This window comes from Perognathus longimembris, chromosome 17 (genome assembly GCF_023159225.1).
Source record: "Perognathus longimembris pacificus isolate PPM17 chromosome 17, ASM2315922v1, whole genome shotgun sequence".
Lineage (NCBI taxonomy): Eukaryota > Metazoa > Chordata > Mammalia > Rodentia > Heteromyidae > Perognathus > Perognathus longimembris.
In genome coordinates this window covers 42,101,594-42,129,379 of record NC_063177.1, presented here as the reverse complement: position 1 = coordinate 42,129,379, position 27,786 = coordinate 42,101,594, and the positions used below count along the sequence as shown (strand labels likewise).

The 27,786-nt window shown below is 43.3% G+C and overlaps 1 protein-coding gene across 1 annotated transcript in view; it reads left to right on the top strand.

Moving 5' to 3' along the window:
- The window catches only part of LOC125366284 (leucine-rich repeat-containing protein 37A-like), a 195,349-nt gene that overhangs the window by 68,011 nt on the left and 99,552 nt on the right, over positions 1-27,786 (top strand). The gene's annotated exons all lie outside the window — the stretch shown is intronic.

Genomic DNA, 27,786 nt, shown 5'->3' with positions numbered 1-27,786 from the left:
CAGGCCAACCAGGACAGAAAATTTCACAAGAGTCCATCACCACAGAGGAAAAAATCAAAGATAGATGATATAGGTCATGACTCAGTTTCTTTTATCCTAAAACAGTTCACTATTGTTTTTCAGTTTTCATGATATTGGTACTTTCAAGATTTTTTAAGATAATTTTCTTGTAAATTGTCCCATAAGCTGGCTTTGTCTTTTCCTTATAAGTAACGGAAAGTTAAACATTTGATATAGCCTTCCTACTGTACTACTGTATTAAGTAGTCCTTAATGCTATGTTTCATCACCTACCTGAATAAGGTGATATGTTTGTGAACTTTGAGTTAGTTTTGTGCGTGGTAATTAATAAATGTTCTATGAAGTAGTGATTGGAGATCAGTGAAGATTCTATTATAACACATCTTATCTTCTCACCCAAACTCTCATCAAAGATAGATCCAATTTTTGAATCCAATTATTACTTAGCAATCAAAAATGAGTTTTCATTCTTCCATTCCTACCATATTGCATTGTTGTATTAAATTCAATCAATTTTTTACATGATACTATACTTTATTGCCATCTTTATTGGTTTGCCTAGCAGGGCCTCACAATATGTTAGGCAAACAGTCTCCCATGGAGCTATACTTCTGGTCTCCTTTATTCATTCGTGTGCTCAAAGAATCCAGACTTAGCCAATGTGATTTGTTGTTGTCCAACCACAAATGTGGGTTAAACTATGAAGTATTTATACCTAGATAATTTCTAATATTTATCATCCCCAATGTAAGTTGAAAGAGGAATTACTGCCATTGGAAGCCTTTTGATACTCTTTCTAGATGTCTGTCTCCTTCCTGTGCTTCTGAGTTACACTACAAATCTATATCACTGAATTCTAATCCCCATCACCCTTAGTTCAGGAATGCCATACTCTTTTCCATGTTTCCTCTCTTGTTAGGTAACTGTCTTCTGTCTTGTTTTCAATATTCAAGAGCAGTGATTTATCATTGATAAAAAGATTGTCCAGGCCATGTTCTTCAACAACTCATTTCTGTACAGGAACAATAGTTTGACCTACCTTTTCTACCCCTAGTAATCCCTTTCCACTAATCTGATTTTCTGTATTTCCATTTGTAGTATCTTACCTCGCCATGTGGCCAGCTGCCTCTGCCAATTTCAAAGTCATATTGAAGTTGTCTGCAAGACAGTCAAGCTGATTTGTGAGAATTCATGGCTGATAAACACAACACATTGTCGTGAGTCTGTTGTCTGATAAATGTTTTCACTTTTATTTTTAATTCTTTCTGTGCCAGTACTAAGGCTTGAACTCAGTACCGGGGCACTGTCCCTCCTCTCCCCCACCCCCACGTAAGGCTGGCTCTACCAGTTAAGCCATATATCGACTTCCAGCTTTTTGGTGCTTATTTGGAAATAAGAGTCATATGGACTTTCTGGCCTATATTGGCTTCATGCTATGACCCTTAGATCTCAGGCTCCTGAGTGGCTAGGATTACAGATGTGAGCCACTGGTTCCTGGCCTTTTTTCAAACCAATTATAAGATTGAAAAATCATAATGTCTGTATTCTTATTGTCCAATCCAGAGTAACTCCCCAAATGTCTGAATTGCTCCCTTACTGAATGTAAGGTTCCTAGTTGCTATTGGACAATATAATGATATAACTGTGCCTATGCACAAGAACCAAGAGAAGGGAATGGAAGAAGGGAGGGAGAATATCAATGGTCACACTCTGTGGACTGTGTTCTCTGCTTGGTGCTTTGCCTTTCAATTATTATTTTTTCATATGGTGCATTGCAGAATCTAAGCTAGTTTGATAAGCAGTAGGTTCCAAGTTCTCTCCTACTTCTAGGGCAGGTATAAACAGCTTTTGTTTTATTTTTGCACGTTTATAAATGGGCATATATGGTTCTACTTTCTTTGGAGCCTGAGTTTCCAATTCTGTACCTACTGATTGTTACCAGGCATTCCTAATGGATGGAAAGCCTCTTCATTAGGATTTCTTATTCAGAGATCACTCAGGTTTATGATCACACAGATCACTCAGAGGCTTTTTTTTCTTCTGGTTAAGAGGCTTGAACTCTGGGCCTGGGTGCTGTCGCTGGGCTCTTTTGCTCAAGGATAGCACTCTACCACTTTGAACCACAGTGCTACTTCCAATTTCCTGGTGGTTAATTGGAAGAGATAAGAGTCTCATGGACTTTCCTGGCCTGGCTGGCTTTGAAGCTTGATCCTCAGATCTAAGCCTCCTGTGTAGCTACGATTATAATCATGAGCCACCAGTGCCCAGACACTAATGCCTTTTCTGTATATTAGGTTCATTCACACTAACATCATGGGTATCTAGATACCTTAATATAAGTAAATAGCTTAAATAGATAAGTAAATAACATATCTAGATAGCTTAAATATTGGTATCGGTGGTCTTATTGTAAATAATAGTTATATAAATGCAGTGCCATTTACTCTTAACATGAAAACTTTTTTAACCAAATAACATCATGTTCTTCTCCCAGAGGTGGAAAGAGCAAAAAAAAAATTCATATCTTTTTATAGTTGTGAAAAATAATAGAATGAGAAGAGTGAAGTGCTATGTCCAAGTCTGTCTCCTCCTCTGAGTTTTCCACAGATCTAGTTACTTATTCCTCACCAGCCTTAAGTCCTCTGACCGTATGAACACTATGAAGAAATGTGTTGTAACTCTCTGGGAAAAGAAACCTAGCCGTGGAATGAGACATAGACCTTCACGTACTCAAAGCTTAGGGTGATTCCTAAGTAAAGCCGGGGAGTTTGAAATGAAAGCAGTGTAGATATATGAGAAAAGTAGCTATTTCAGTCCTGTATGGTAGCTCTTTCCTGTAATTCCAACTATGCAAGGATGTGGGAAGTAGGAAGACTGTAGTTCCAGGCAAGCCTAAGCAAAAAGTTAACAAGACCCAATCTCAATAAGATGGGCATGGTGGTACACATTTGTAATGCCACTAAAGTGGGGTCTATAGGTGTGAGGCTACTAAGAATGGACAGCCCAGGTTAATAAAAAATGTCTGGGTTAGCATCTCTGCCTTCGCTATCCTGAGGAACATCCTTTGTCATGGTTGTTTGTGTGGTGGGAAAAAAAACATCACACAGAAGAGGTCGAGAGAACAAGCCTGTGCTCCTTCTGCAGCTGTGGCAGGACAGGGTGTGTGGCATCTGCATGTGGAGAGGCATGGCTGTTCTACAGGGAAGATACTGAGGGGATGAATATTTGTTTTCCAGCCTTAGGCTGTTTTTAAGTACTAGGCAATTGGGATGTTGGTTTCTAATAGAATTCCTGTATTTCACACAAAATGATATACTCAAGTGTTCTGGATAGGTAACTACTTTGTCATGGCAGTCCCAATGGTTGCCATTTCATAAGCCTAAGTTTAGGTTTATTTTTCACCTCTCAACATGACATTCAAATCTTTTCAGACCTCTGAAGTATTTGATTGGTATGTGTGGCAGTACGTTTAAAAGAAAATACCTGCCCACCAGTGATCCCTTACAAAGCAATTTCTTCCTTTCTGACAGTTGAAGAAGCAACAATAGGAAACCCAAATGGAACATTCATGAAGGTTTTAAAGGCCCGGAAGAAGAATACCAGCACCGAGCTGACTATTGAACCGGAAAAAGAATATTCAGAAAAAAATGATATTAACTACTCAAGCGTCTTGAATGAGCAGTTAGATTTTAATGATGAAAGTGATATTATTAGTGCACTGAACTACGTATTGCCGTATTTCTCACAGGGAAATCTAGACGATGTAGAATTGACATTGTTACCATTTATTAAACTGCTTTTTACAAACGTGCAGGGAGATAACGCCCAGAACAACATAAAATCCAACAAAAAGAGTCCCTTTCTTAAACCTGTACCCAACAAGTCAGTTTATGAAAATAAATTGAAGAAGCTCTATTTTCTAGAAAATCTATTAGATGCTGAAATTCAGGAAAAAATCAATGAGGTTAAAAACAAAGAGAAAACAGCCATGGTTATGGAGCCCAATCATATAGGTCCAAAATTTAAACGCCAACTTATTCAAAAGAAGCCACAAAGTGTCCAAGATCAGGATAACACCTGGGCAGAGATGGAGAGTGCAGAGGAAAGACTGCAGAGGTTCAACAGAGTCCTCAGGGGCCCAAAAAGCATGCAGAGAAGGAACTTCAAGGAAATGAAGAAACAGAGTGGTCAGCCTCTTGTGAAGAATATTGCTACAGAAAAAAGGTATAGGAGCCGACCCCTAAGGGAGCTGGAGCAGCTTCATGTGTTTCAGGAGCCCAGGAAATTGGTGGGAAATGCCTTGCATACACAGCTCTCTTTCATAAAGAAACATAAGGCAGTAGCCTCTTCTTTCCAGAAACAAGACTCAGCAAGCCAGGCCTCCTTGTCAACCACTGTAAAATCTCTTCATGAGGTCAGAAATGAAGACAAAGACTTAGCCTATAGCATGTTTGTTTTAGAAGATGCAAATTCTAGAGTTAAAAGTATGGAGGCTTTAGAAAATCCTCTCATCAGTTCCCGGAAAAATTACCGCTTTCCTAAGACTGGCTCTCCTGTGGCCTACAGAATGCCCAAGGCCAAACTGAGTGGAAAGTTTAGAACAAAAACTTCACGCTTTAGACCAATGCCTGGGAACAGGCCTCCATTTTCTGCAGTAAGGAGACTCATAAATTCCCCTTCAGGAGGAGACTTTTCATCTTTGAGAAAGCTGAATTCTCCAGAGAACCCTTTCCCACAATTCTATGATCTTTCAGATCCATCTGTAGACAGGACTTCTATAGGAAACCAGACTGCAACACATGCTCTAAAAGAAAATGTGTCTAAGGAAAAAACTACTGTGCCAAAGCAAAGTGTCCCTCAAACAACCACTCAGAAAAAGCATCCTACTTCAGATCCCAATGCGACTGCATTGAACTTAATTCCAACTATGAAACACACCAATGAGACACAATGGGAATACCCCAGTGTAGGCACGGACTCACCTGTCAAGCCCACAGACTCCTCTTCCCCATTCTTATCCTATGCTGATCACGTTGAAATGCAGTTAAACCAGCAGTTGAGGCCCCTTATCCCCAATAATGATGTGAGAAAGCTCCTGTCTCATTTTTTCCGGACTATAAAATTTGACTGTACTGAAACCATAGTACAGGAAGTCTGTTCCAAGCTCATTTCCAGAATCGGCCTCCTGATGAAGTTTCTTAGCAAACAGCAAGAAGACAAGGTGTCCAAGGCCGAATGGGATACAGATCAGTGGAAAACAGAGAACTACATCAATGAAAGCACAGAAGGAGGCCAAGGAGAACGGAAAGAGTTAAGTCAGGTGAGGACAGCTATGGAATAGGAGGTCCCAACTTCTCCATCATTAAGGACATACCATGTAATTGGAACCCTGGGGGCTCTAGTGAATTTCAAAGTCATATGAGCAAGACAGTGTTTCCCCCCTTTCCTCCTTTATGGAGAGTGAAGTGGTCCTAAAATGCAGATAAGGGATAACAGAGAAAATGGAAATTAATTAGGCATGGAACACATTAATTTTTTAAAATTTAATTGTAAAGGTGATGTACAGGGGGTTACAGTTACATAAGTAAGGTAATGAGTACATTTCCTGTTGTACATTGTTACCATCCCCCTCATTTTTCTCCCACGTCCCCTCCCTGACACTTTAAATGTCAGATGTTCTTTAAGAACCTGCAAGTAGGGGTTGGGGATATGGCCTAGTGGCAAGAGAACTTGCCTCATATACATGAGGCCCTGGGTTCAATTCCCCAGCACCACATATACAGAAAAATGGTCAGAAGTGGCGCTGTGGCTCAAGTGGCAGAGTGCTAGCCTTGAGCAAAAGGAAGCCAGGGACAGTGCTCAGGCCCTGAGTTCAAGGCCCAGAACTGGCCAAAAAAAAAAAAAAAAAGAACCTGGGAGTTACTTTCCTGGAAGAATAGGGTTTTGAATAGTTTTCTTCCTTCCAATCTTAGTTTGTTTGTTTTCTAATGGAGAATTTTTATTACAAATCATGCTCATGTAAGTAATAAAACCTTGAGAAGCCTCTTAGTTCCCCAAACAGATCTAGGAATTTAAAGGTCGATTTCAACCCTGTATCTTTTCCTGTTCTCCTGTTTGTCTGTTTTCTTTAATTTTATTTTTTATTATTATAAAGGTGATACACAGAGGGTTTAAAGTTACTTACATCATGAATACATTGGTTTTTGGACATTGTCACCTTTTTGTTTATGCTCTCCCAGTTTTTCCCTACATTCTCCCCCCCCCCCCTCTCTCTCTCTCCCTCAATCTTTCTCTCAGTCTGTCTCACTGTCATTTGTTTGGTGTTTTTTTTTTAAAACATATTATCCTTTTTTTTTTTAAGGTCGTACAAGAAGTTCCTGGATATGTCTATAACAACAAACTCATCTTGGCAATATCTGTGACTGTAGTAGTAATAATTCTGATTATAATTTTCTGTCTCATTGAGGTAAGAACCACGATTCATTCAGGTTTCCAGATTATAGCCTGGCTTTGTAATAGGTTGAGAACCCACAACGTGAAAAACAAAGCCATTTTACCACTCCTCAGATGAAAATTTGTAGATGGCACAGACTGGTTTGTTTCCATGGAACAGTATTTCTCAATGTAGTTCTCTGACACCAATATGGTAAGATTACTCCTAAAAGAAGCAGTGAGTCTAATTTTGTGTGTTAGAGGCAGGTACCAGTATGGGGCTATTTTACAAGACCTCTTAGAAATCATCACAGGCCACTGAACAAGTAGTCCTTCTGCTCACGATTCATGGCCTGCTTTGATATCTCTACAAACTCCTGGACTGCTTTTCATTTCTTTGTACAGAGTTTAACCTGGTGTTTGTACTCTATACTCCCATGTGTTCCTCTGCTTTGTCAGATGGCAAGCTCTGAGAGAACAGGCAGCAGGCAGTCTTTTACCTGCAGTTGATAATAATGGTGATCAAAGGCATTATTTCCTTTCTGCTATGAGAAGTAAAACAATCCAACATTTATTGAAATAAATAGAGAGTCGGGTGCTGGTGGCTCGTCCCTATAATCCTAGCTACTGAAGAGGTTGTGATCTGAGGACTGCTGTTCATAGCTAGCTCATACAGGAAAGTCTGTGAGACTTTTATCTCCAAGTAACCACCAAAAAACTGGAAGTGGCACTATGACCAAAGTGGTAGCTCCACGTTCAAACCCTATGACCAAAAAAGAGAAAGAGAATAATCAGGGTTCAGCAATCTGTATGCCAGGTGCTCCTAAGTTGTGTGGCTTTGTGCACACATGGGAGATTAACCCAGGACCTTGCACATTTTGAGCATGTACTCTACTACTGAGGTACACTTAAGTTCTACACTGAGTTTAAGACTGATGAAATGTCACCTTTCTAGTCATCTATAGGAAATGAACAGATTGTAATACAACAACTCCCTAAGGATTTTGTCAGTGCAAGTAACAAAAGATTCCTTCTTCTCACCTTAAGCAAATATATTTTGGTAAATGTTCTTTTTTTAAAAAAAAGAAGAAATTACAAAAATATTATAAGAAAATAGAAATGATTTTTTAAAAGATTTAAAAAATAACACTCATTACTTTTGCAATGGGGTCTTTCTTGTGACTTTGTTGTTGTTGTTGTGGAGCTTGGCCTCCAATTCATCTTTCCTGCTCAGGGCTTTTGCTCTACCACTTGAGCCTTGCCTCTACTTAATGGTTTTTGCTAGTTAATTTGAGATAAGAGTCTTGAGGATTTGTCTGTGCTGGCTTTGAACCTTGATCCTTAGATCTCAGCTTCCTGAACAGCTAGGATTACAGTATGAGCCACTGCTGCCTAACATATTTTCTTATTAGTGTACATGAGTGGTACATGAAGAAGTTCATTATGTGTCCGCACATACATGAATTATCTCAATCAACCTCACTCCCTCTATCACCCTTATCTCCTCCTTCTTGGACAACAATGCCTCCTCCTCCTCCTCCTCCTCCTCCTCCTCCTGCTCCTGCTCCTCCTCCTTTTCTTCTTCTTCCTCCTCCTCCTCCTCCTTTTCTTCCTCCTCCTCCTCTTCCTCTTCCTCCTCCTCCTCCTCCTCCTCCTCCTCCTCCTCCTCCTCCTCCTTTTCTTCCTCCTCCTCCTCCTCCTCCTCCTCCTCCTCCTCCTCCTCCTCCTGCTCCTGCTCCTCCTCCTCCTCCTCCTCCTCCTCCTCCTCCTCCTCCTGCTCCTCCTCCTCCTTCTCCTCCTGCTCTTCCTCCTCCCATTTTTCTTCTTCTTCTTTTGTGCTGGTACTGAGGTTTGAACTCAGGGCCTGGGTGCTGTCCCTGAGCTCCTTTTGTTCAAGGCTACTACTCTACCACTTGAACCACAGTGCCCACTTCCAGCTTCTTTCTGTGATTTCATTCAAGATAAGAATCTCACAGACTTTCCTGCCTGGGCTGGCTTTGAACTCGATCCTCAGATCTCAGCCTTCTGAGTAGATAGAGGATAGCAGGTGTGAGCCATCAGTGCCCAGCTCTCCTCCCTTCTTTTGAAAACAGGCTTTATTGTTCTCTTTTCATATACACAAATAAACTCCTTTGTCCATACTCAACCTCTTTCACCTCATTATTAGCCCAATCCCCTCCTGCAGGTGCTTTTCCCAGAAAGGCCTTGTTTATTTCCTGCCATTCATTTTCCTTTTTCAGAGAGTATTAAAATTGCACCAAGGGATTTCATCACGGTATTTCAGACACTTACATAATTATGTTTTGTTCAGCATAATTCTATTGCTTTCTGTTTCTCTACCCTCCCAAACCCCCATCAAGTAACAGCTTTCATTGATACTCTTTATGACATCTTCATACATAGTTGCAATATATTTCAAAATCACCCTCTTATTTTTCCATCTCTCTTTCCTTGTCCTAAATAGTCCCATAGTGAGAATTTATGTTCTATCAGTATACACACATATGGACATATATGTATACATGCATATGTCTACAAATATGGATGTCTTTTTTATTTGTTTATTAGTTGAACACAAATTTTTTGACAAGGTATTGTGCAAAAAGGGTACAGTTACATGGTAGGGGAGTGTGTATATTTCTTGTGATATCTTACGTCCTGTTTTTCTATCTCTTCTCTAGGTCAGGTAGACATATATACAATATACAATGTATCAAGAACATATACAGTAGCCATGTGGCCACGCCCAAGAAAGTTCGCCTAGGGCTTTAAATGTAAGGTCGATATTAGACCATATGTCGACAGTAGTCTTATATGAACGTACGTACCTAGCTTTTGAGCCATTGTATTCCCCTGAGCGGTCAATTTTTGACCTTCATATGTTGAGTAATTGTTTGGTATTAGTCACATACTGTTGGGTTGCTGACCCAATCCTGTGGGGAATACTATTTGACAAGCAGTTTTTGGTTTCACACACTTGGTCTCTACTGTCTCTCCGTCTCCCTTTGTTAACAGTCATATATCAGAGAGATCATGCCCCTTTGTTTTGTGTGTTCTAGGCTTGTCTCGGTCAACATTATTTGTTTGAGTTTCCCTGCGAATAACAATATTTCACCATTCCTAATCGCTATGTAGTATTCCATTGTGTATAAGTACCATATTTTTTGGATCCATTCATCTGTGGAGGGGCATCTGGGTTGTTTCCATATTTTGGCTATTGTGAATTGTGCCGCAATAAACATGGAAGTACAAATGTCTTTTTGATATCTTGGGGTATGCTGTTTAGGATAGATGCCTAGGAGTGGTATGGGTGGGTCATAGGGTAGGTCTATATTGAGCTTTTTGAGAAACCTCCATACTGTTCTCCAAAGTGGTTGTACTAATTTGCACTCCCACCAACAATGGAGAAGGGTTCCTCTTGCCCCGCAACCCCTCCAGCATTTGTTGTTGCCTGAGTTCAGAGTATAGGCCATTCTAACTGGGGTGAGGTGGTATCTCAGGGTTTTTTTAAAATTTGCATTTCCTTTACTACCAGGGATGTTGAACATTTCCTCATGTGTTTCTTTGCCATTTTTATATCTTCTCTTTTGAATTCTCTCTTTAGCTCCTTTGCCCATTTCCTAATAGGTTTATTGGGCTTGGAGGGGCTTAGTTTTTTGAGTTCTCTGTAGATGACCGATATCACGCCTTTGTCTGTTGCTGTGCTGGTAAAGATACGTTCCCATATCGTTGGCTGTCTTTCTAGTTTGGTGGCTATGTCCTTAGCTGTGCAGAAACTTTTTAATTTGTAGTAGTCCCATTTGTCGAGTCTTTCCCCTATTTGTTGTGCCCCTGGGACTGTATTCAGGAAGTTCCTTCCTGTGCCTATAAGTTCCAGCGTCTTTCCTACTCTGTCCTTCAGTAGTTTCAAGGATTCTGGTCTGATATCGAGGTCCTTGATCCATTTTGAGTTGATCTTGGTGCATGGTGATAGGCTTGGGTCTACTTTGAGTTTTCTGCATATGGCTGCCCAGTTCTCCCAGCACCAGTAGTTGAAGAGGCTATGTTTATTCCATTGTATGTCTTTAGCTCCTTTGTCGAATATCAGTTGGCTGTAAGAGTGCGGTTTTATTTCTGGGTCTTCAATTCTAATCCATTGGTCTTCCGGTCTGTTTTTATACCAATACCAGGCTGTTTTTGTTATGATGGCCTTGTAGTAGAGCTTGAAGTCTGGTATTGTGATACCTCCTGCACTGCTTTTTAGCCTAGATTGGCTTTGGCTATTCTAGGTTTTTTCCTGTTCCATATGAATTTATGGATTGGTTTCTCTATTTCAGTGAAGAATGTGGTTGGGGGCTGGGGATATGGCCTAGTGGCAAGAGTGCTTGCCTCCTATACATGAGGCCCTGGGTTCAATTCCCCAGCACCACATATGCAGAAAACGGCCAGAAGCGGCGCTGTGGCTCAAGTGGCAGAGTGCTAGCCTTGAGCGGGATGAAGCCAGGGACAGTGCTCAGGCCCTGAGTCCAAGCCCCAGGACTGGCCAAAAAAAAGAATGTGGTTGGGATTTTGATAGGTATTGCATTGAATTTGTATGACAATTTGGGCAATATGGCCATTTTCACTATATTGATTCTGCCTACCCATGAGCATGGGAGGTCTTTCCATCTCCTTGTGTCTTCTTTGATTTCCCTTATTACATTTTTATAATTTTCATTAAATAGGTCCGTCACATCCTCGGTTAGGTTGATCCCTAGGTACTTTATTCTTTTTTTGGCTACTGTAAATGGAATTGTTTCCATAATTTCCTTTTCTGTTTGTCTATTGCTGGTGTACAGAAAAGCTGTTGAATTTTATGGATTGATTTTGTATCCTGCTACTTTGCCAAATTGGTTTATTAGGTGTAGGAGTTTGGGGACTGAGTTTTTTGGGTCCTTCAGATATAAGATCATGTTGTCTGTGAATAGATATAAGTTGATTTCTTCCTTGCAGATGTGGATCCCTTTGATGTCCTCCTCTTGCCTTATTGCTATGGCTAGGGATTCCAGCACTATGTTGAAAAGAAGTGGGGAGAGTGGGCATCCTTGTCTTGTTCCTGAGTTTAGGGGGAATGATTGAAGTTTCTCTCCATTTAATATGATATTAGCAGTTGGTGTATATGGCTTTTATTGTTTTGAGGAATGTTCCATCTATTCCTGTTCTCTCCAAAGCTTTTAATAGGATTGGATGTTGTATTTTGTCAAAGGCTTTTTGAGCATCGACTGAGATAACAATGTAATTCTTAATTTTAGATCTGTTTATGTGGTGAATTACGTTGATTGATTTACGAATGTTGAACCATCTTTGTGACTGTGGGATGAAGCCTACTTGGTCATGATGTATGATTTTCTTGATCAGTTTCTGGATCCTGTTAGCTCATATTTTATTGAGGAGCTTTGCATCTGTGTTCATTAGTGATATTGGTCTGTAGTTCTCTTTTTTTGTTGGGTCTTTGCCTGGTTTGGGAATGAGTATGATATTGGCTTTGTAGAATGAGTTTGGGATTTCTCCCTCTGTTTCTATTTCGCGGAAGAGTTTGAGGAGTATTGGTAATTAGCTCATCACTAAAGGTTTTGTAGAATTCGTTGGTGAATCCATCTGGGCCTGGGCTTTTCTTTGTTGGGAGGTTCTTGATTACCTCCTGTATCTTACTGTAAGTTATTGGTTTATTTAGATGATTTATTTCTTCTTGGTTCAATGTGGGCAGTTTGTACTTCTCTAAGAATTGATCCATTTCTGTAAAATTATTGTTTTTTGCTGAGTAGAGGTTTTGGAAATAGCTCCTTAAGATTGTTTGAATATTGTGTGTACTTGTAATTTTGCCAGTGGAGTCCTTGATTTTTCGTATATGATTCTCTTCTCTCTTTTTTTTGTAAGTCTTGCAAGTGGTCTGCCAATTTTGTTTATTTTCTCAAAGAACCAGGTTTTAGTCTTACTTATTTGTTGAATGGTCTTTCTATTTTCAATCAGATTTATCTCTTCTTTAATCTTTGTGATCTCTCCCCTCCTAGACGTTTTAGATTCTGTCATTTCTTGTTTCTCCAGTTGTTTTAGTTTCATCGTGAGGTTATTCACCTGCTCTGCTTCCATTCTTTTAATGTGAGTGCTGAGGACAATGATCTTGCCGCTCAGTACTGCCTTAGCTGTGTCCCATAGGTTTCTTTGTGATGTGTTTTCATTGTCATTGTGGCTTATGAATTCGTTGATTTCATCTTTAATTTGGTCTGTGGCCCACGTGTTGGATAGCAGTGTGGGGTTTAGCCTCCAAGAGTATGTATAACATTTGTGGTATCCTTTGTTGTTGAGGGTTACCTTTAGTCCACTGTGATCAGATATAATACATGGGATGACGTCAATACTTTTGTATTTGCTGAGTTTTTTGTGTGGGCTATGACATGGTATATTTTGGAATATGATCCATGGGCTGCTGAAAAGAAGGTGTATTGGGTCTCTGTAGGGTGGAAGATTCTGTATATGTCTGTCAGATCCATTTGGGAAATGGTGTTATTTAGGTCCTCAGCTCCCTTGCTAATCCTCTGGGTGTTGGATCTGTCTCTTGGACAGGGTGGGGTATTAAGGTCACCCACTATGATTGTGTTTGCGTCTATCTTGTTCTGTAATTCTGTGAGAATTTTCTTGACATATGTAGGGCCTCTTTTGTTCGGTGAGTATACATTTATCACCGTGATGTCTTGATTCTGGGTTTTCCTTGTATTAATATGTAGTGTCCATCTTTTTTTTTTTTTTTTTTTTTTTTTTTTTTTTTTGCCAGTCCTGGGCCTTGGACTTAGGGCCTGAGCACTGTCCCTGGCTTCTTCCCACTCAAGGCTAGCACTCTGCCACTTGAGCCACAGCGCCGCTTCTGGCCGTTTTTTGTATATGTGGTGCTGGGGAATCGAACCTAGGGCCTCGTGTATCCGAGGCAGGCACTCTTGCCACTAGGCTATATCCCCAGCCCTGTAGTGTCCATCTTTGTTCTTCTTGAGTTGATTTTAATGAAAAGTCCAGCTTGTCTGAGATCAGGATGGCTACACCTGCTGTTTTGGTGGGTGCATTTGCTTGGTAGATCTTGCTCCATCCTTTCATTCGGAGCCTGTTTTTGTCTGTTGCTGTAAGGTGGGTCTCTTGTAGACAGCAGATGTCAACTTTTTGTTTGCGAATCCATTCTGCCAGTCTGCTCCTCTTTATCGGAGAGTTTAAACCATTTATATTTAAAGAGATCAAGGATAAGGGTGTTTTTTCTCCTTCCATTTACTTGTTGGACTGTTTTTACCTCTTTTTTTTTTCTTGTCTTTAGTAAGCTGTTCTTTCTGTTGGACTTTGGCTATTGTAGTTTCTTTCTGATTCTGTCTGTGTGTCTTGTACGATCTCTGTTGGCTGGGGCTCCTCTCTTAGAATTCTCTGTAGGGCTGGTTTTTTATTCACCTATTCCTTTAGCTCCTCTTTGGTGTGGAAAATCTGGTTTTCCCTTTGAATGTGAACTGCAATTTCACTGGATATTTGATCTGAGGTTGCATATTGTTAGCCTGAAGTACTTGGATGGTGTTCTTCCACTCACTTCGTGCTTGGTAAGTTTATGTGGAGAGGTCTGCTGTTATTCGAATCCTCTTCCCATTGTAGAAAATTTCTTTCTTCGCTTCGGCTGAATTCAGAATTTGCTCTTTAATCTTGAGGTCTGAAGTCTTGAAGATTATGTGCCTTGGGTGGCTTTCCTGGGGTCTGGCCTGCCAGGTGTCCTATAGGTTTCGGTTACCTGGATGGAGTCCCCTGTGAGATTGGGGAAGTTTTCTGCAATAACTTTATTGAGAACATGTTTAAGCCCTCTGCTCTGGTATTTGGCTCTTTCTATTCCAATTATGTGCAGATTATATCTCTTGTCTTTGTCCATTAGTTCCTGGATTAGTCTGCCCTGAAGCTTCACCTTTTCTTGGAGTGTGGTCATTTTCTGGTTGTTGTCAGCTGCGTCATCGTCCAGGCAAGAGATTCTGGATTCCATTTGGTCCACTCTTTGTGTTATGGTTTCAATTGTGGAGTTTATGGATGTCAGAGAGCTATTTATGGTTGTCAGATCAGCTCTGATCGTGGAAATTTCTTCCTTCAAAGAGTTGTATTTTAAATCTATTTTTTCATACATTTCAATTCTCAGGATGTTAAGATTTTCTTTAAAGGAGTCTTGCATTGTATCCACCATTTTTGCTTCCATTTCTTTAAATGAGGCTTGCATTGTATCCATTTTTGCTTCCATTTCTTTCTTGGCTTCTTGGGTGTCCTTCAAGATTTCCGCTCTAAACTCCTGGAATTGTTTTCTGATTTCATTTCTGATGCTTTCCATCATTCCTGATAACATGGCCTGATTTGCTTTTTTAATCTCCATCTCCTCTTCAGTCGTGCTGCTTTCTGGAGCTGGCGAGTTGGCTTGCTCTTTGATGAACTGTGTTATATTTCTTTGTGATTTGCGCATCTGGAAATCTGTGGCTGGCTTCTCAGGGTTGGTTTGTAGCTCTGCCCTCCCTCCTATGTAGGCGTGTCTACTGGAGCAGGTGCTGCCGCTGTGGCCCCGCCCACCAGTGCAGGGTATGCCTACCAGAGCGGGCGCTGTTGCTGGGGGCCCCGCCCTCCTGTGCGCTGTGTGCCGGCTACAACAGGTGCTGGTGCCGTGGCCCCGTCCACTTTAGCGGGGTACGCCTCCCAGAGCGAGCCCCGGGTTGTTGGGTTGTGTTTGCGCCCCCCCAGTCCGTTGGGGGGGGCGGTATGTGTGGGGCCCAGTGGGATCGACTGTCCGGGCGTGGGTTAGCACCCTCAGACCTCGCCTCCGCTGCGAGGAGGGGACGTGATTAGGCCCAGGTGTTCCTGTTGTGCTGGTATTGCCCACCAGCACCTGTGATTTTAGTTGTAAGAGTCCGCGAGGTCCAGGCGCCTCGGATGTGGCCTTCCCCCTGCCCCTGTTGGGAAGGGGGCAGGGCAGGTTCTGTCAGTTCAGGAACCTGTGTGGCCTTGGGGCTGCTCTGCCCTTCCCCTGATAACTGACTTCCCAGCGCCTGATGGGAGCTTCCCGCCTGATTTTAGGGTTCTTTGTTCCCTAGGGGTGGGGAGGGGGAGGGAGGGAGATCTAGCTTCTTTGTAGGGCTTGGGTCTCTGATAGCTGGTCTCCCGTTGGGTGAGGGGGTAATGGGGGACTCACTGATCCTGGATTGTGTGTTTGTCCCTTGCAGTCGTTGGTCCTTCAGGGGGTGGTGAAGTGTCATGGTGGCTTTCCCGGTTCCCTCCTTCTGCCATGCTGGGTTCCCCAGCCACCGTCTGTCTGAACTGGGTGTGGACCCAATCTTCTCGTCGCTTCCGTTGTGTGTCTTGGTCCGCACCCTCCGTAGTGACCGTGGGGTCTCCCACTGTCTGAATCCTTCGCTTCCGGCAGCCTGTATGCCGATTGTCGGGTTCCCCTTTCCCAGCCTGGACCTGTTTGGTTCAGGGTCGGCTGGTGGGGGGAGGGTGCCCTGGAGATTATCCGGCTCCGTGTAGGTTTTCAGCTCTTCTTTTTGCTCCTTTTTATTTTCCTGCGTTTCTCTACTGCTTCTGGCTGCTGGGTTTGCTGGGTTCTTGATGGGGTGTTGGGTGTTGGAGTTCCCAGCTCGCTATTCAGTTGGGGCGAGTCGGGGTGCCTTCCTACTGTGTCGGCGCCATCTTTCTCTCTATCTCAATATGTATGTCTTTTAACTTTAGATTCCCCATATGAGTGAACATATACAATATTTGGCTTTTTGAGCTTTTCTTACTCACATAACAATATGTATGCAGCAAGCGGCTGTGTACCACAGTTCATTGTGATATGAATGCAACCGATCTCACTCATCCTCCCTGACTTTCTCATATCTCTCTCTTCATTTTTGTGTCAGTATATACATGTAAATATACATGCACACACTAACACACACATATTTATGTGCTGTGGAACAAAAAAAAGATTTATTCATTGAGTAGGATACTTGTGCTCAGAAAAGTTAGCTGGAACCAGTGGCTCACTCCTGTAACCCTATGTATGCAGGAGGTTGATCTGAAGATCAGAGTGAAGCCAGCCTGGGCAAGAAATCCTGTGAGACTCTTATCTCTAGTGAACTCTTTTCTTAAAGCCAGAGGTGGAGCTGTGGCTCACATGGTAGAGCACTAGTCTTGAGTAAAAGAAGCTCAGAACAATATCCAGGCCCTGAGTTCAAGCCCTAGGACTGGCATACCAAAAAAAGAAAATTAGATAAGATTTAAATAATGAATGGAGAGTTGGCCAGTGGTTGTGAGGATGGATAATCATGATTGTGCTTTTCTCCAAACAGATTTATTCCAACAGAACAGCAACAGAGGAAGAAAATGGGTCCTTAAGGTAATATGAGTTTGAAAATCTTTCAGTGAGGATCTAAGAACTAGAGGAAAACCTAGAACTCATCCATTTCCTTCTTCTAACGTTATAATGAAACCACACATGATGGGAAGGAAGGACACTTACTTCACATAGGGTCTTGCATGGTTCCAGCAAAAGCAGTTCCTCAGCAGAGAAAGAAGCAGTCTGTAGTAGCGTGAGTCCCTCAGTGAGTGGAGGCGAGAGGATTGGCCGATCCCTGCTTCTATTAGTGAAGGACCTAAGGCTCAACCAGACATCTCCTTGGAAGCCTTGGGGATAAGATAGAGAAGTACTGACGTGTTGGGGTTGAGAGCTGATGGAAGGTGGAATATATGAACATGTTCTGTAAAGTGCTGGGGAAAACTACATTCTCATCCTACTGTTTACTTTCTCATTCCCTCTTTTTTTTTTTTTTAAAAAAAAAACCTCAGTCATTTAGCGAAGAGAAACATTAGACACTAGTTCACCATTTCATTTTGTGATAAGGACACTGTTGGTGGGTATCAGGAGAAGATGGTTCCTTCCCCTTGATTGCCCTGTGGTTGGACTATGGTTACATTTTATATAATAAGTCAGTACATATACTGCAGAGCCATCCATAGATGTGCGAGTTTGTGTTTAAGTGCTAGCCATGTCCTTAAACTGATTTCATAATTCATCATGACAGCCTTTTAGGGATGAAAACCTCTGAATGACACACAACTCAAGAAGTTGGGTGCAGATATTTGTTTGATGTGATTCAACTTACAAAGTGGCTAAGAGAACAGAGGCACCTCTCCCTCTCCTATCTCTTCTTCCCTCACCCCAGCAAATGACACAAGAAAGACAAAGTCCAGGGAGGACTGAAGTGAAGGTCTCTGGAGAGAGGTGCAGTTGTTTATGCACAGGGATTTGTGGCAGAGAGGATAAGTGGGTCTGACAATGCCAGCTGTGCTTCAGGTCAAGTTACATACAAAGTTCTCCCCAGGAGCATGACTCTTTGGGACAGGCATGGAGAGCTCCTGCCAGCCCCACCTGTGTGCATGGAATTGCTTCCAAGCACCAAGGTAATGGGACCCTTTGTACATTGTGATTATGAACCAAAGCACAGGTGTTTATCTCAATAAGACCTGAGATGTGGGCTGGGATGAGGCTCAGTGGCAAAAGTGCTTGCCTAGCAAGTACAATGTCCTGGCTTCAATCCCCAGTCCCAAACAGAAAAAGAGTCCTGAGATGTACATTGTGAGAGACACAGAAAATAGCACAACTCACTAATTTTGCATGTGTTTTTTTCCAAAAAGCTTTTTTGGATTTCTGGGAAGGAGATGCTCATCAGAAGCTGAGAGTCAGGCAAGTTAAGTTGAGGATGACTTGAGGCTGTGGCCAGGAAAGGCAAGCAAAAGCATAATTAATACCCTTCCCTCGTCTTTCCCAGGAAGGCTTCTTTTCGTTAAGGTGGCCACTTTGGGTGAAGAATATGTACAGACCTCTCAATGCCACAGGAAAGGAAAACATGGTCCAAAAGCTACATGACATGGAGTCTTCTGCGGAGGATGAGGTTTTAAAGAAGAAAAAGGGGTAAATGCTTGGGAGTGATTTAAGATTCCTAGGTAACAAGGGGAGGTAAGGGAAAGTCCGGTTGCCCCCTTCAAGTCTAAATGGTTAGCATTGTTCTTCTGCCAGGAATCCAAGTGAAGTCGTCATAGAGATCCCAACAGATTCTGCCCCAGAAGGTGAAGAGGGTGCAGCAGTTTAAGAAGCAACAGTGTGACCCTTCCTGCCTCGGCAACCCGAAATTTTTATACTCTCACACTGGCCTCTCAGCACTCTTACTATTTTTACTAATATGAAAATTTTATATTAAAATATTAGTAATAATAAAAATTCTAACAAACTCCACCTATGTGGTAAGAAATTCAAACTTAAGTACGTATGTGCAAATAACCAGGGCACAGGTAGGAGTAGCAGGACTGCTGCTGGACTCTTGTAGCTTCCAGAGAGGCTGTGCAGGTGGCTGACAAGGAGGACATCCTGTCCTCGCTCCTGCACTGTGTCAGCTTCTGGGAACCAGAAAACTTAACCTTGAATTGTTTTGCCTAGATTTCCGGTCCCCAAAGACCACCAAGGAGCCAATTCCAATGCAAACGCACGAGAGTCTTTATTGCAAGCTTGAGCCTGGACTCTCAACCATAACTAATGCAGTGGATCTGGATTGAGAGCCCTGACCCTCAGATAGGCAGGGTTTTTATTGTGATGACAACAGGGGCAGGGTATTTCCAACTTGGCAGATACTTGATTGGATGGCATTTAGCAAGCTAGTCTTGTCCCATCTCTACTGGCTATCTACCCTTTCATTTATCTATTTTGGCTTTGATATCAGGAACTGTCCTTGGTATCAGGAACTGTCCTTGGTATCAGGAACTGTCCTTGGTATCAGGAACTGTCCTTGGTATCAGGAACTGACAGCAGGTGGTCACATAGCACTGATGCAGGGGGTTAATGCAGGGAGTAGAGCAAGCCGTTTACAGAAGCAGAATTCTGTGATCAGGCTGACCTAGTACCAACTTTATTTTAGCAATTGCCACCATGTTTTCCCATTACCACTAAGCAAGCATGAGTGGGCTAAAACAATCCAGTACTCAATCATAACTAAACCAACCCAACAGTTACCATGCATTTCTATTTCTATACTATTATGGTTATTTCTACAGTCTATGACTATGATCATTTTTTACTGTCTATTACCATGGTTGCTACCCAGGTACAGAGGGGAACAAGGGCTACCTATATTTTTAAATGTCAAACTACAAAAATCTAGTCTCACAGGTGGGTGTATCGCCCTCTAGCATGGAGTCATCACCAGGGTTTAGAAGCTGTTATAATTTTAACACTGAAACTTACATTTAGTCACTCAGGTTCTAAGGTTTGCTCTTACAGAATGTGTCTGGGTTTTTAAGATGAATCCCAATTTTTTTCTGGTTCATCAAGAACCAGTCCTTTCCTGCTGAACACAGGGTGGCTTAGGTCTGTAATCCTAGCTACTTGGGAGCTAGAGATCAAAGGATTATGGTTCAAGGCCAGCTTGGGCATAGAGAATTTTCAGACTCCATTGAAGTGGTCCTCACACCGGATGCCTAGTGACAGAGGGAAACACAAGTAGGAGGATCTAATCCCAGACCAGTCCATGCATGAAGCAAGACCATGCCTCAAAAATAAATGGAGTTGTGGCTCAAATGGTAGACTGTCACCTGCCAAATACCAGGGCCTGAGTCCAATCACTAATAAATCTCTAATCAATCTCTAACCAAAAATAATCTATAATTTTTAGGGATTCCCGAGATCATCCATCTCTAAGCCACATTCACTGATTTCAATTTCTGAACCTTACCGCACTGTGGAGGAAAGTATTGTCTTTTTCTCCAAGTTCTCAAAATCACACAAAAAAATGTGTCATGTTTTTGCTGGTTCCTCCACCCAGATAAGCTGTTGGAAATTCACGTTTTTTTATTTGGGTCTTATGGTTTATTTGTTTTTGCTGGTCCTAGACCTTGAACTCATTGCCTGGACACATTCCCTGAGATTTTTTTGCTAAAAGCTAGTGTTCTACCTACCATGTGAGCCACAGTTCCACTTCTGTTTTGGGTTTTGTTTTGTTTTGTTTTTGGATAGTTAGAGATAATGGTCTCATTGGCTTTCCTGCTGGGACTGACTTCAAATCTAGATCCTCAGATCTTAGCCTTCTGAGTAGCCAGGATTGCAGGTGTAAGCTACCACTGTGTGGCTCACATTGCTTTTGATTATTATTGTAGTGGGGGGGGGGAATTCCCCATCAGAAATGTAACTGAGTCTGAGTACAATCCCCCATCCCTCCAAGACTCCACCACTCACAGAAAGTCTCAAGTTAAATGATGGATTTGTTGGGGAAATAAAAAGCAAACTGACTGGCCAGGGTTGAAGCCCAAACTTCAGAGCTGAAACTGCGACCATAAAAGGCAAGTTGGCTGGCCAGGACCAGTGCCCAAACTCAGGAGATGGGACTGTACCCAGGGCCGTGCTTTGGGTCGGGTTATAATGGCAAGTACCACATGGTCAAGCTTGCCACATGCAGATGGCCAATGAGGTTACAACACTTACAGAGCATGCCAGGTAACACACAGGTGGCCAATGGAATTACAATCGGCCTCATAGCAACTGTTTGAACCAAGCTATCATTTTAGTTAGACTTGGCACACAGATTTGGCGGGGCTCTCATGATGCAGGCAGTTACACTTACTCAGGAAGGGCACAGGTTTAATCTTGAACATTCCACTACTCAGGTGGTCAAGCAGTTTATACAATCATCACAGCAAAGGGAACTTCCCTGGATAGGGCGGGGGAGATCTTAGTGAAGATGGAGTCAGCTTCTGCTCTCTTTAACTAATCTGAGATGGAGTCAATCTGACACCCCTCAGCAGCCGATGATGGCGCTGGCCAGATCTGACCTCCATATTACCATTTTTATTATTATTTTTAATCTTGGAGGGCTAGGGTAAAGAAGAAAGTGCAAGGACATCAGTTTCCCAAGCTTACTCTCTTCAGGCATTTAGTAGCAGAATGTATTGGAGGGGCTGCCTCTCCATTCACTAGGACTGCTCTAGCCTCCTCTTGTTATAGGGTACCGTGTCCTCCCAAGAGTCCACCACTCAGAGAAAGTCTCAAGCAAAAAGATGGGTTTATTAGGGAAGTAAAAAGCAAAGTGTTTGGGCAGGGACATAGCACAGACTAATGGCTACCATATTAGCGGCATGACAGTCCATTATTATGGTCTATTGGTAGTGATGCCACAGAATACCTTTGGAAGGACAAACACTGACAATAGTAATTGCCTTCAAGGAGGACTGCTGGGAGACTGTGCACCATATACACTTTATGACTTGAGAATTTTATATCATGCCTTTGCACTAGGTACTTAAAAATTATTTGAGGGCTGGGAATATGGCCTAGTGGCAAGAGTGCTTGCCCTGTATACATGAAGCCCTGGGTTTGATTCCCCAGCACCACATATATAAAAAATGGCCAGAGGTGGTGCTGTGGCTCAAGTGGCAGAGTGCTATCCTTGAACAAAAGGAAGCCAGGGACATTGCTCAGGCCCTGAGTCCAAGGCCGAGGACTGGCAAAAAAAATATATATATATACATATATATACTTATATATATATGTATATTTGAAAGATAATACAAAAAATATAAATGGGATTAGTAATCTCTATGAGGAGGTTAATGGACTGGGACAGTGGTTTCCAAGATATTTTCAATTTAATATGCAATAAGCAAATAGATATGATGATTTCACATTTTTGTGTGTATGTGTGCTAGTCGTGGGGCTTGAACTTGGGATCTAGGTGCTCTCCCTGAAATTTTTTGCTCAAGGATCTACCACTTGAGCCACAGCTCCATTTCTACCTTTTGTTGGTTAATTGGAGCTAGGAGTCTTTTTTTTTTTTTTTTTTTTTTTTTGGCCAGTCCTGGTCCTTGGACTCAGTGCCTGAGCACTGTCCCTGGCTTCTTCCCACTCAAGGCTAGCACTCTGCCACTTGAGCCGCAGCGCCACTTCTGGCCATTTTCTATATATGTGGTGCTGGGGAATCGAACCCAGGGCTTCATGTATTGGAGACAAGCGCTCTTGCCACTAGGCCATACTCCCAGCCCAGAGCTAGGAGTCTTATGCACTTTTCTGCCCAGGCTAGATTTGGCCCATGATTCTCAGATCTCACCACCTGAGTAGCTAACATTATAGGTGTGAGCTACCAGTTCCTGCCTCGCATTTACACTTAACATCTTGAACATTTTAATCTCCTGCCAATGCCAGATATAAGGCAATGTCAGCCATAGATTTGTTGGTAATGCTGTTCCTGGTTCTATGACAGAAATAAGTGTTCTATGGTATAAACATGCTCCCAACACCCATGACTCATGAGTAAGATTGAGAATCAGTGAAACGGAAGGGGTACAATGGTTGGACTCAACCCACATTAAGGCCATAAAGGTAGGAATAAAGTGGACTGTGACACATCAGACTATGGTATTGGCAAAAGAATGAATATGCTAAATGCAAACAGAGGTGCACAAGTAGTCCTGCTCAAAGAGCCATGTCAGGAGCAGTGATTTCTAGGTTACAACCGCAGATCCTTGGAAGGCCACTGTCAAAAGGTGGCCCCTGAAGGCAAATGTGCCCCGGAGTACTCTCTTCAGAGAATAGAAATCCTACATTGAATGTGTATGCATGATATTTATAGTGTGCAAGCTACCTGGGAGGTCAATCTTATTCTCCCCAAATAATATGAGGAAACTGGCTAAGATATTGTAACTTGCCTAACTTCAAGAAGATAACAAATTACTTAGTACTATTTTCATGTGAAAGAAATCCAACTAAAATATGCTTTAAGATGACAGCCAGGTGTAGTAGTAGTAGTAGTAGTAGTTGTAGTGCACACCCATAATCTCAGCATTTGGAAGAGGAAAGGAAGGAGGAGTATGAATGAGTCTAAGCCATCCTGGGCTCCATAGTGGTACTCTGTCTCAAAAAAAGGGCATGTTTTACCAGCTGACATATGGGAGAACACTAGAGCTTCAGAATAGCTGCTTGTATCCTCTCCCGGTTTGTCACTCAGTGTTACACTGTGACAGCAATGACCTTGGCTCCACATCTGCAAAGACATAATTCTGTCTTTACACTGATGGCCAAAGAATGAGAAAAGCTGCCCTTCAACGACATCTGATTTGTCTGCTAGATCTCTGGGTCAGGGAAGATGATGCTCTTGTGTGCACATTTGCCATGGGAGTATCAAACCCGTAACTCAAAGGCAAGAGAATCACAAAGAGTGCAGAAACTATATCACCAAAGTAGAGCAAAAGGGAGGTTTTACTACCAGAAGATAAAGGGATGGGAGAAGAATTGGAGGATCAAAGATTGATGTCAGAGTGAAATAGCCTCGCCCCAAATCAGTTCTTCACATGTTCAGAGATGACACAAACCTAGACACTTCGCTAGTTCACTACTCTGGTCCATAGCACTTTGCAGGTACAGTTATGTTCAAGTCTCATGGTAATGTGAGTTTGTTGCTACTTTTCATCTTTAGTCTGCTGAAGATCATGTGAGATCATTGTGAATGACTCGTGGATATGTGAAGTGTAACTGCATTTGTAGAAGTCTTTCATTTTACATTCCTTCACCCCACTTCCGGGCCCTTACCTTTCGGGGGCATGTAGAACAAATAAGAAGACTTAAACATACCTACTTTTCAGGTGGGTTTGGAGCCTGGAAAGCAAGAGACCAGGAAATAGGGCATCCTGCAAAGCAGATAAGGGATTATTTTGAGGAGTTCCTCACAGTTGTCGGTTTCAGTACCTATATACAACTTCAATGGAAAAAATAAAAAGAAGGAATAGTAAGTGCTAGATTTGGAGGCACAGTAAGCTTGTGGAAGCCGCCAATGTTCGAGCTGTGCCAATTATGACCAGAAACTATCCTTTTCCAAGATGTCCCTAGAACATTCCTCCTTTCCCATCTTTATAAAAATGGGTTTGACAGCAAGAGAATAGTTTATGTTCTTATCTTTAATCTTCATGCTCCATATCTACTGTACAGAACACAGGTTCACCACAGCTAAAACCTATGAGGGGAGGTTCTCTCTTTTGCAGAATTACTGACCTGGAAGTCCTCAAACAGGGAGGGGACACATGCCTACCAGCCAGTTAGAAGCTGAGGGACACAGGATGGGGGGGGTGCGGGGGTGAGGGGAGAGGATGCCTGGTAGTGGGGCTCCCATCAAAAAATGGTCTGTGCTCTGACCTCTTCTTTCCAGTTTAGTGCAGGGGTCTCAACTCGGGCCCCAGGCTGCATTTGACCTCAGCACAGGGGCTGCACCTGCTGTCCTGCCCTTTGTAGGCTACAAAGCACTGCTTTCCAGTTTCTTTCTGCATCCTTGGGAAAGGGCCCTGTCACCTCTTCCAGGGAAGGAGATGTGGTCAGAAGATCAGAGGTCCCGGGCCCTGTGCCGCGAGGGGCTGAGGAGCGGCTGACAGGCCAGTGACACTCAGAAGGGAGCATTAGGCCCAGGGGAACCTCGGGACGATCTTGGGGATGAGGTGAGGACCAAGCAGGTGTTCTTCAGCCTTCTGAGAACCCAGACAGGGGAGGATGAGACCTGGGCCGCGTTCTGCCCACGGGGCGGCGCCATGGCCCTCGGGGAGGCGGTGGAGGAGGGTTGGTTCTTGGCTCCAACCTCAGGCTGAGGGGAAGGCGTGGCAGCCCCCAGTCGCACACTTGGTGCTGAGGTCCTGTGAAATGGAAGTCATAGACAAGGCATTGAGATCTCGGGGATCTCGGCGGGAGTCGGGTGTTAGGCCCGAGTCCTGTCCGACATTTACTTGGCTGGGCTCTGGGAAATCCCTATCCACAATTTGACGCTGTGGCTCTTTGGGTGGTTCGTCCCGCCTCCAAACTCCTCTGGGCCAATGGCAGAAGACAGGCTTCCTGTTCAGGGGCGGGGCCTACGGCTAGAGCCAATGAGAGTAGTCGGCACGGCTGCAGGACTTCCTGTTGGCCTCTGCTCTGAGGGCCTCGGCTTCCTGCGGAGGGAAGGACTGACCTCACTCGGGAGAGTCTCATTCCCGCACACAGCGCCCTTTCGTGAGTTAGGTTCCAGGTCCTGGAGGGCAGTGTGTGGGCAGCGAGGCCCACAGGTGAGGCAAATAGACGGTTGGGCTCCAAACTTCCTTGAGATCTCCCATCTTTGGTTGCCAAACCCTGAGTCCTCCCCAGCAAGCACCCCACTCCTGTCGTAGCCGTAGGTGCTTGCACCCACTGCCGACGGTCTTCTCCGTCGTCCTTTCTGGTTGTCACCCTCCTGTTTCCTTAAGATCATCCGCTTGGGACCCGGTACCCCTGCTTGCGACTGAGCCTCTGTGTCTTGGGCTCCCTACCGGGCCGAGGCCCGCGGAGCCGGGGCGAAGTGTTCCCTTGCCCGTTCCCGATGCCTGTCTCCCTCCTGACTTTTTATCTCGCTGCATCTCAGCACCAACTGTGGGACTGGGGGCTGCCACGCCTTCCCACCAGCCTGAGGTTGGAGCCAAGAACCAACCCTCCTCCACTTCCTCCCCGAGGGCCATGGCGCTGCCCTGTGGGCAGAACGCGGCCCAGGTCTCATCCTCCCCTGGCTGGGTTCTCAGGTGGCTGAAGAACACCTGTTTGGTCCTCATCTCATCCCCAAGATCGCCCCGAGGCTCCCCCCGGCACAGGGTCCGGGACCTCTGATCTTCTGACCAGATCTCCTTCCCCTGGAATAGGTGACAGGGCCCTTTCCCAAGGATGCAGAAATAAACTGGAAAGCAGCGCCTTGTAGTCGGCAAAGGGTAGGACCGGAGGTGCAGGCCCTGCACTGAGGTGAAAATCAGCCTCAAGCCTGAGTGGGCAACTCTGCACTGGGTTGGACAGAGGTCAGAGCACAGGCGCCCTGGGGTGGCTGGAAACAGGCCAGTTTTTTGAGGCAAGGCCTTCTCACTAACCTGGCACCACAGAGTCTTGTGCCCCTCAGCTTCTTCAAGGGAAGTATGCATTGAGGCTCTGCTAACTTTAGCGCTCAGTGCTTGCTTCCATTTGTGAAATGTTAGGGGTGTATTTTTTCCCCACCCTGTTTGTAGGCTGTCAGTTCTGTAATTCTGTAAGAGAACATCCTCTTCTAGCTTTAGGTTAGGTGTGTCAGATTGTCCTTCTGTATAGGGGCTCGTTGAGCAGGAAAAAGACATCTAAGAGCATATAAACTATTCTCTTGGTGTCAAACTCATTTTAAACAAGGTGGCAAAGACACTTTCTTTTTGTTTCTTTGCCCCCATGCCCACCAGACAACCTGACAAAAGATAGTATTTGTCATAATTGGGACAACCAGAGCATTGTTGGCTTGGCACAAGCTTGCCCGCTCCAAATCTAGCACTTTTTCCGCATAAGTTGTGCATAGGTAGTGAAAGTTAGTCATGAGAAACCGCTCAGAATAATCCCTTGTCTGCTTTGCAGGATGTCTCATCTCCTGGTCTTTTACTTTCCAGGCTTCTGTCTCTGAAAGGTCTACAGGTATTTTAGCACTTCCAATTGTTCTGCATGCCCATTTGAAGCTGCCTAAAATCATGGGTCCTAGGTGGGGTGGAGTGGGGGAATGGGAACCAGGAGATAGGCATAAAAGTTTATATACCATGGCCAGTCAGTGAGAACATCCTGTTTCATGATTTATGGTCTAATCAAGTGAGTGGACAGCTTTTCTCTGGATTCCCTGACCATTAATATAGAGTTGTAACTTACTGATCACTATCATTGAGCTACAGTCCTTCCATTGTTTGACACTTGTCAATTAATGACAGTAAAGCTGATAGAAAATTCAGGATCTATAACACAGGTCCCCTTAAGGCCTTTAGTGTCTCCCATAGTTGAACTTATATAATTATGTTTGGGTGTTTTGTTTTGATTTGAGAAAAAGCCTTAATATATAGCCCAGACTGATGTAGAACACAGGTTTTATTTCTACCCCCATGCCCCAAGTAGGGGGAGTAACGGCATGTATTATCAACTACAAGCAACATAAAAGCCTAAGAAAAATATTGTAATTTGGGGGCTGGGAATATGGCCTAGTGGCAGAGCACTTGCCTCATATACATGAAGCCCTCAGCACCATTCTCTTATATATATATAGCCAGAAGTGGCACTGTGGCTCAAGTGGTAGAGTGCTAGCCTAGAGATAAAGAAGCCAATGACAGTGCTCAGGCCCTGATTTCAAGCCCCAGGACTGGATATATATATATATATATATATATATATATATACACATATACATATACATATATATATACATATATACATATACATATATATACATATATATATATTCCATGGATCTCAGTTACCTCATCTGTTAATTGGAGA